This window comes from Chenopodium album, chromosome 1, assembly GCF_948465745.1.
Source record: "Chenopodium album chromosome 1, dcCheAlbu1.1, whole genome shotgun sequence".
Taxonomy (NCBI): Eukaryota; Viridiplantae; Streptophyta; class Magnoliopsida; order Caryophyllales; family Amaranthaceae; genus Chenopodium; species Chenopodium album.
In genome coordinates this window covers 15,122,011-15,130,317 of record NC_137834.1, presented here as the reverse complement: position 1 = coordinate 15,130,317, position 8,307 = coordinate 15,122,011, and positions in this window count along the sequence as shown.

The window sequence follows — 8,307 nt, the reverse complement described above, 5'->3', positions numbered from 1 at the left end:
TTCAAAAAAAAAAAATTGTTCGGAATAATACCACCTTTGGGGCATCCGCAAAAAATAATTTCACCTCTGACGTATTTTTAAATAATCTCACCTTTGATATCAATCCGCTTTAAATGGTACCAAGTTAGGGGTGAGCATGGGACGGGTACCCGTACCGTCAGTACTAACGGTTCGGGTACCCGATAACCAAAATCACTAAAAGTGATACCCATAACCGAAACCGATAAGTTTGAGTACCCGAATTTTGGGTACCCGGATTTTCGGATCGGTTATCAGATATCCAATAATGATAATTAAACTTAGTTATGTAGTTATTATGATATAATTTACAACTAATTAAAAACAATACCATATGATCTTGACCAAATTATTAATAATATTACTAATCATTGATATTATAAAGTGATTATGAAGTAAAGTAAAAGTTTAGATTTATATTAATAGATTTAAGTAGGGAAAAAAAGCAAAAATAAAATGTTTATCGGATCGGATCGGGTAACCGTTAATTTTAAAATGATACCCATAACCATACCCGATAACAAATTATCGGAACGGGTACCCGAACCGTTATTATCGGATCGGGTACCCTAATTTTCAAAACGGTTACGGATCAGTTTTTCGGGTTTTCGATTTTTCGGGTAGTTTTGCTCAGCCCTAGTACCAACCGGCCATGTAACTTGTTATAACAAGTTACTTAACACGTGTCGGCTTGTAATTTGTCAAAAAAAAAATTAAAAAAATTGATTTTTTTAAAAGAAAAAAAAATAAATTTAATACTGTAATTATTTAAAAACCACCACCAGCCCAAGCCTTCCCTGCCGCCCCTGACAACCCTGCCCCGTGGCTCCGGTCTCCCAGACCCCCAATCTCTTTGAAAATAAATAAATAAAAACACCCCTACCAGCCTAATAACCACCTATCACGGCAGCCCACTCCCACCAGCCCAACCACATGCCGGCCTCTCAATGCATGAGCGACGCGCAGTGCTGCTACGACCATCGTACCCATTCCCTTGAGCACGCCGACCTCCGTATCCCCACCCAGATCCAACGTATAAACGCCCCCCCCCCCCCCCCCCCCTTCCTCGATTCGCCGACCCCAAAACATTAAACCCTACCCAAAACAACCCAGATAAAAAACCAAACGTGAAGTGAAGATGGGTAAGGTGAGTTTCACCGGCGGGAAAGGGGGGAAATTTGCCGGCGGGAGAGGGGGAAATGAGTCGGCCAGCCAAGGAGTGGGCCATCTCGCCGCCGGCGACAGTCGGCGATAGGGCTGGCAGTGGCAGTGGTTGGGCTGGTTGGTGTTTTTTTATTAATTTACTTTTTGTTTTTTATTAATTTTTTTTAATTTTAGACAAATCAAGTAGTGACACGTGTAAAATTAAACTTAATAAAAAAAATTAACCTCTTCAACCGGTTACTGGTCACCCGGGACCACTTAAAGCGGATTGATATCAAAGGTGGGATTATTTAAAAATATGCCAAAGGTGGAATTATTTTTTACGGACGCCCCAAAGGTGGGATTATTCCGGGCTATTTTTCCAAAAAAAAAAAAAAAGTATACATTTTGACTTTCAATAAGAAGTATTATTTACATATGTTGCTATCTAGCTAAGCTTATACCTTTTGGCACCGAGCAAACTTGGATTAAGCATTGTCCCCAAGTGATAGTTCCTTATGTACTCGTGGATCGTATTGTTTCTAATTAATATATTTAAGCTTGGCTTGTCTTTGCTTAGCTTTTTGACAGGCTAAAGTCGTATCACCTAATCAAAAGTAATTCCTAAATCCTCTAACTAATGTAGATAGGGAAGTAGGGTCGAATCCACAGGGAAACAAGTCTTTCTATTCCTAATTAATTAAAGTAATCTAAATTATCAAGTAACCAATATATTATAATCAAGGGAAACTAAACTACGGAGATTAGGAGTAAAGAGAAAACAATGAATAAAAGATCTAGGGCATAGGTTCACCAATAAATAATATTCCAAGGTAAAACATAATAATCAATCATCAATGCATAAATTAATCAGATCATAAAGGGCTTTCACTACGTATTACAATCACACAATTAATTTACCGGTATTAAATCTCATCTCTCGAATCTCGACTTAACCATTTATAAATTAACCTGCCTATTGAAACTAAACCTTAACATCAATTCTCATTTCTCGAATCTCGAATCAATATTGTCAAACTCATGCATAAAAGATCGGGTCTAATCTAGTCACAGAGCATTAAATCAATCAATAGGAAATTAATCTAGCATTGATAATCAACAACAATAAATTACCCCTTCATATTATTTATGGATCCCCACAAACCCTAGAAATAAAACTACTCACACATAATTAAATCTAAACTAATTAAAGTAATAAAACAAGACATGATCAAAGGAATAAAATAAATAACTAAGATTAAGAGAAGAGAAATCGTTACCAAAGAAATCTGGAATTAAGAATAGAGTTAAGAACAAAGTATTGGAGAGAGAAACTAATCTAAAAGCTAAGTAGAGAGAGAAATTCTAAGAGAAGAATTAAAAGAGAGTAAAAGAAGTTCCTAAACTCGCTTACCGGAGAAGTATTTATATTAAGCAAGAATCCTAAACTAAAACAAACTTAAACGACGATAATTAACTCCTAAAAATAACACGCGCCCGATCGGGCGAGGCACCGCCCGATCGGGCGCGCCTTTTCTCAACAGGTACGTTCCTCACGCCCGGCCGGGCGCGCCTTCGGGCGGTAGCTCCTTTGGCCGGGCGGCACTCTTAGGCCACTATTTGGACTTTGATTGGGCTCCAATTCTTCGGGCCAATCCGAATTTCCTCTTCGGGTCTTGAATACTCGGTCCAAATGCCCCGGTGTAGACACCAAAAAAATGTCTCCCCAAAACCAAGCCCGATGATAAATAACCTTTCACCGCCACTGTTGGTCGGGTTTAGTATTTAATCCCGAGAGTGCTTAAAAAATCGTATTTTATTAAATTCATATTTTTGAAAGGTCCATGGACCAGTCTTGGTGTTTGGTAAAAGCATAGTTTTAATTTAAGCCCAAACCTTTTTATTTTATTATTATTTTTGGCCCAAATATTTTATTTTATTTATTTATTATTTTAGCCCGAATATTAAAAGTCAGAAAAAAAGCCCGTAATTATCAATCGGCACTCAAAAAGCCGAAAGAAATTAGGGTTAAAAATGAATTTAGACGGAAAAGTGGACTGGAGTTGACCGTGTCACGGTCAGGCTTGACCGTGTCACGGGAACTCTTCCCGTCTGACGGTGGGACTTCCCGTGACACGGGAGGTCTGCCGTGACACGGGAAGCTCCGCGTCCTTTCCGCGCAAACCCTTAACGCGTTTTCCGTTCCGTTTTCTGAAAATTTCCCGCGACACTCCAAAGACTGACCGTGTCACGGGAACTTGTACCGTCTGACGGTGCAGTCTAACCGTGTCACGGTACGGTCTGACCGTGTCACGGGATATTTTTTAGGGTTTTTATCATTTTAGGGTTCCGTGTGCTCCCTCAGCACATTTCCCTATAAATACCCCCTCATTTCTGATGAACGGGGCAACGAGAATTCTATTATTCTTATTTTTCCTCTCCTCTATGCTCTTAACCTAAACACTAGCCTACCCTTTTCACTTCAAAATTCCCTCTTCAAGCACTCAAAGGAGTCCATATTTTACTCGAGGTTCTGTCCTTAAACCAAGGCGTGAAAGGTAGAATCGTTTGAGGGTTTGGCCCCAAAATTAACTTTGTTTTTATTTAATTTAATTTAATTGTTGTTTTATTATTTCCTTGAAGTTACTAACTCGTTTTATTATTTTGTAGTTGCAAGCAAACAGATTCAAAGTAAGAGTTATGCTCTTTTTATTATTATTTTTCTAACAATTTTTCTGTTGTTAGAATTATGATTAAATTGGTTCTTTTTATGTTCATATTGATTCTATTATTTATTTTGATCACCATATTGCATGTTAAAGGGAATATGTAATTGAAAATCACGCCTAATAAGATAATTTGGACAACCGGTTTAGGTTCCTTTTAATCTTGTTATTTAATCAAGTGATCATTAAATATTTAGAATTATGTGTGCATTAATTTTGAACCAATTTAGTTAAATAATAGTTTGGAGCAAATTGAATTATTGTTTGTATGCCTTTGAGATCACGGGAATACTTTTCACTATAAGAATCGAGTAGAGGCCAATACGGGCGAATGTGACTCCATGACTCACTTCGTACCATCATCCCCGATCCTCCTTTCGTGGTTCCGAACCATATGGAGTTAGTAATCTCATGGATTATGAATGGGGTGTAACCTTCACGGGTCAATCGTTGTTGCCTATCGTTGTCCCTTATCGTGGTTGCCTTTTTATGATCCGTGAATGGTTTACAAGTTCCTAAAAAAACTTGTTGGCGGCTCCCTACTTTATTTGTCCCTAATCGTATATGTCAATTCCCACTTCCTATGAGTGCCATGCATATTCACAACATGCTTTTTAACGTAGGCGCACTTCGAACGACGCCTACACCCGGTATCACATATACCGAGCCCTTAGTCACCGGTTCGATGGCTCTAACCGGTCCTGGGCTATATAAACTGGTCGTGCTTCTCCAATACTCGTAGTTGCTCCATAATATCTCGGGAAAATGCTCCAAAAGTGCAAATCCCTACAAAAGTCAACCAAATCTACGAAAACACTAGAAAACACCAATTAGTAATAAAAGTGGCTCTAAAGAGCCAAAAACACTACTAATTATGACCAAGGGACGGGGGTAAAATACTATATAAAATAGACATATCACTTTTGTGATTTATAAATATTTAATAAGCTTAAACATACTCCTAGTTATGTGAGATCTTATTGGAATCTTTTTAATGAGAATTTTCAAAATATCAAATTTTTACTTATTTTTACTCGAAATTAGATAAATTTACAGTTTAATTTATGTATAGGCAAATGTGATAAAAAAAAATGTATTAGCTAAATTATCTACCTTATAAAATGTATGAGAAAACTCTTATGAATAATACTAGGTTATATCTCATACCATGCACGGTAATTTTAATAATTATTATTATAATTAGTTTTTTATAAACAAAACAAACTAATAAATTTATTGTTGACAAATTTTGATCAAAATAAAGGATTATGAAAGATTTCTTAGATATAAAATGATGTACGTATATAATGATCGATGTGTTATGATAATTGTAAAATAATACTCCCTCTGTGTTTAAATACTTGCTCCATTTCTCCATGCGCGGAGTTTTAGGAGAAATTGGATAAAGTAATAGAATATGGAGGTAGTGGGGCAGTTGAGAAATTAAAATATTGTAAAAAGTAAAAGTAGTAGAAGAATAGGAGGAGAGAGAGTATTATGTTGGGTCTACTAAGTGTGAGAAATGAATTAAATATTGTAAAAAATTTCCATAAAAGGAAATGGAGCAAGTATTTAAAAACGACCGAAAATGGAAAGTGGAGCAAATATTTAAAAACAGAGGGAGTATTTAAATATTGAAATGTATGAGAAAGAAATTTTATTGGTTTGTGTAAGACAAATTTGTATTATTAGTTACAAAGAGTTTTGTGTGAGACTGGACTCACGTGAGACCGGGCTGTAAATGAAAAAGGCGCAGGCCTGATAAACCCGATCAAAGCTCGCACGCCATTTAATAAAATGTCTGAATTTTTTTGTTTTAATCATTTTCCTAAAATTTTGAGCGCCGTTATTTTCTCAAAATTTCGCACTCCTTCATTTCGACGAAATTCAACGACTGCATTTCCTCAAATTTCAGAGCATTCAAATCTTCAAATTTCAAACAATTCAAATCAAAAAAATGGAGAAATCAAACAACACAATGATGACTGAAGTAGAATCCGTTTCACCCATAGAATCAATTTCTAGCTTAATTACTGCTAAAAAAGGTAAATTACAATTCATAATTTCAAATTGTTTTTAATTTCAAATAATATTTGTGAAACGTAATATTGAATTTGTATGATGAATTTCGATTTATAATTTATATGCAAGCCAAATTGAATTTCAGATCGTATTAAATTTCGATTTAATTTCCGATCATATGTAAATTTGAGTAATTTAGACCTATAATATGCAATCAATGCTTATGAAATTACAGATCGTTATTAATTCAGAATGAAGCATAATTTAATTCAGTTTCAAATCGTAGTTAATTTCGACTTATAATTTAAAATCAATGCTAATTATATTCTGATAGCATTTAAGTTCGACAAATAACTTGCAATAAAAGCTATTTTAATTCGAATTGTATATATAACATGTCGTAGAAAATTAATTTAAATTTGAATCTATTTTTCTGATAATTTTAAAGTAAAATTCAAATATACTAATGCTAATAATGTATGCAGCAGATAATGTAATTATAGAAGACAACATCAATGAAGAAAGAGATGCTGAAGAAAGAGATGAAGATGCTGCTATAATAGGTATATTGATAATTAAATGCTCTTTCATTTAATGATGTATGCAGCAGATAATTTAATATAGTTTAATTTCTGACAAAAACAATATAATTTTGACTTATAGAATCTATTTCCCGACTAATTTGGTAATTTGTGAAAATAATCTGATTCTGACAAGTTCAAAATGTTTATTATTACTGGATTGAAAAATCTAATTCCTGTATGCTATAATTTAACTGACTATTTTTATATTGAACCTGTTTATAATTATCTATTTCATGACTATTATTATCTAATTCCTTACAATTTCAATGTATTTATGACTAAATTAAAAAATCCAACTGACTATTATTATATGAAACCTGATTATTATTATCTATTTCCTGACTAATGCTATCTATATCTTTTTCATTTCCTATATAATTCCTGACTTTAATTATTTTATTCCTGACTAATATTATACTTGACTGTGATAATTTATTTCTTGACTAATATATTGTAATTCCTGATTTGGATAATCTAATTCCTGACTAAGAAATGCTAATTCCTGAGTGTTATAAATTTTAAAAAATATTTAATTACTGTGTATAATAATGTAATTCCTGACAAAAATACGATATGATATGAGTTATATTTACTTTTATTGCAGATTATTTCAAATATGACAAGGATGAAAACATAAGTAGATGTTTAGTAGGTTATACTGTGTTGGACTACAATGATGGATTTTTTTTTATACAAAGCTCATTCAAGATCACTTGGTTTCAGTGTTAGAAAATCAACAAAAAGAAGAGATACCAATGATAAACTATATGAGTTATATTTTAGATGCTCTAAAGAAGGACATACAAAGAGTAAAATGAAGATAGCTGGTGAACAACAATTAATAGAAATACCCATATTGGTTAAAACTGATGAAAGAAAGAGAAAAGAAAGGGAGGTAAATGAAACAAGAACTGGATGCAAAGCTCATATTCGTTTTAAGAAAAATACAGAAGGTAGATTTGCTGTTCTTACACATGAGTTGGAACATAATCATGAACTGGTAATAACAGTTCAAAGACATCACTTAAGATCAGAAAGGCAAATATCAGCTCCAATGGGTGAGCTAATTGAGAGCATGATTGAGAGTGGTATTAAACCAATGGATGCTTATAATTATATAAGCAATGAAGCTGGAGGAGAAGAATGTGTAGGTCATACTAAGAGAGATCACCTTAATTATGTATCAAGGGTGAAAATGAGTATGGTTGAAGGTGGAGACATGCAAAATGTATTAGACACCCTTCAAGAAAGAGCAGATCAAAATCCCTCATTCTTTTATAGATTGAAATTTGGAGAAGAAAATAATGTTGTGAGCTATTTTTGGCGTGACTCCCAAATGCTTGAAGATTTCAAAGCTTATGGTGATGTTTTAATCTTCGATACAACATACAGAACAAACAAATATGGGTTGATATGTGCTCCATTTGTTGGTATAAACAATCACTGGAAAACAACAATGTTTGGATGTGCATTCATAACTGATGAAAAGACTGATACATTTGTTTGGTTGCTTTCAATCTTCAAAAAGTCAATGTGTGGAATTGAACCAAAATCAATCTTCACTGATCAAGATCTTGCAATGAGCAACGCCATACCAGAGGTAAGCAGTTTCAGCTTAATATTTGTATTTGTATTTTATATTGGGATATGTTTTGTATCAAATAACATAATCTTGAATTTTTTATTTAATTCCTGATAATTATAAACTAACTATATAATGTATTACCTGAAAAAAATATTAAGCCTGACTTAAATCAATCAATGCCTAAGATAAAACAAATTATATCTGACTAATATTTTCTAATTCCTGTCTA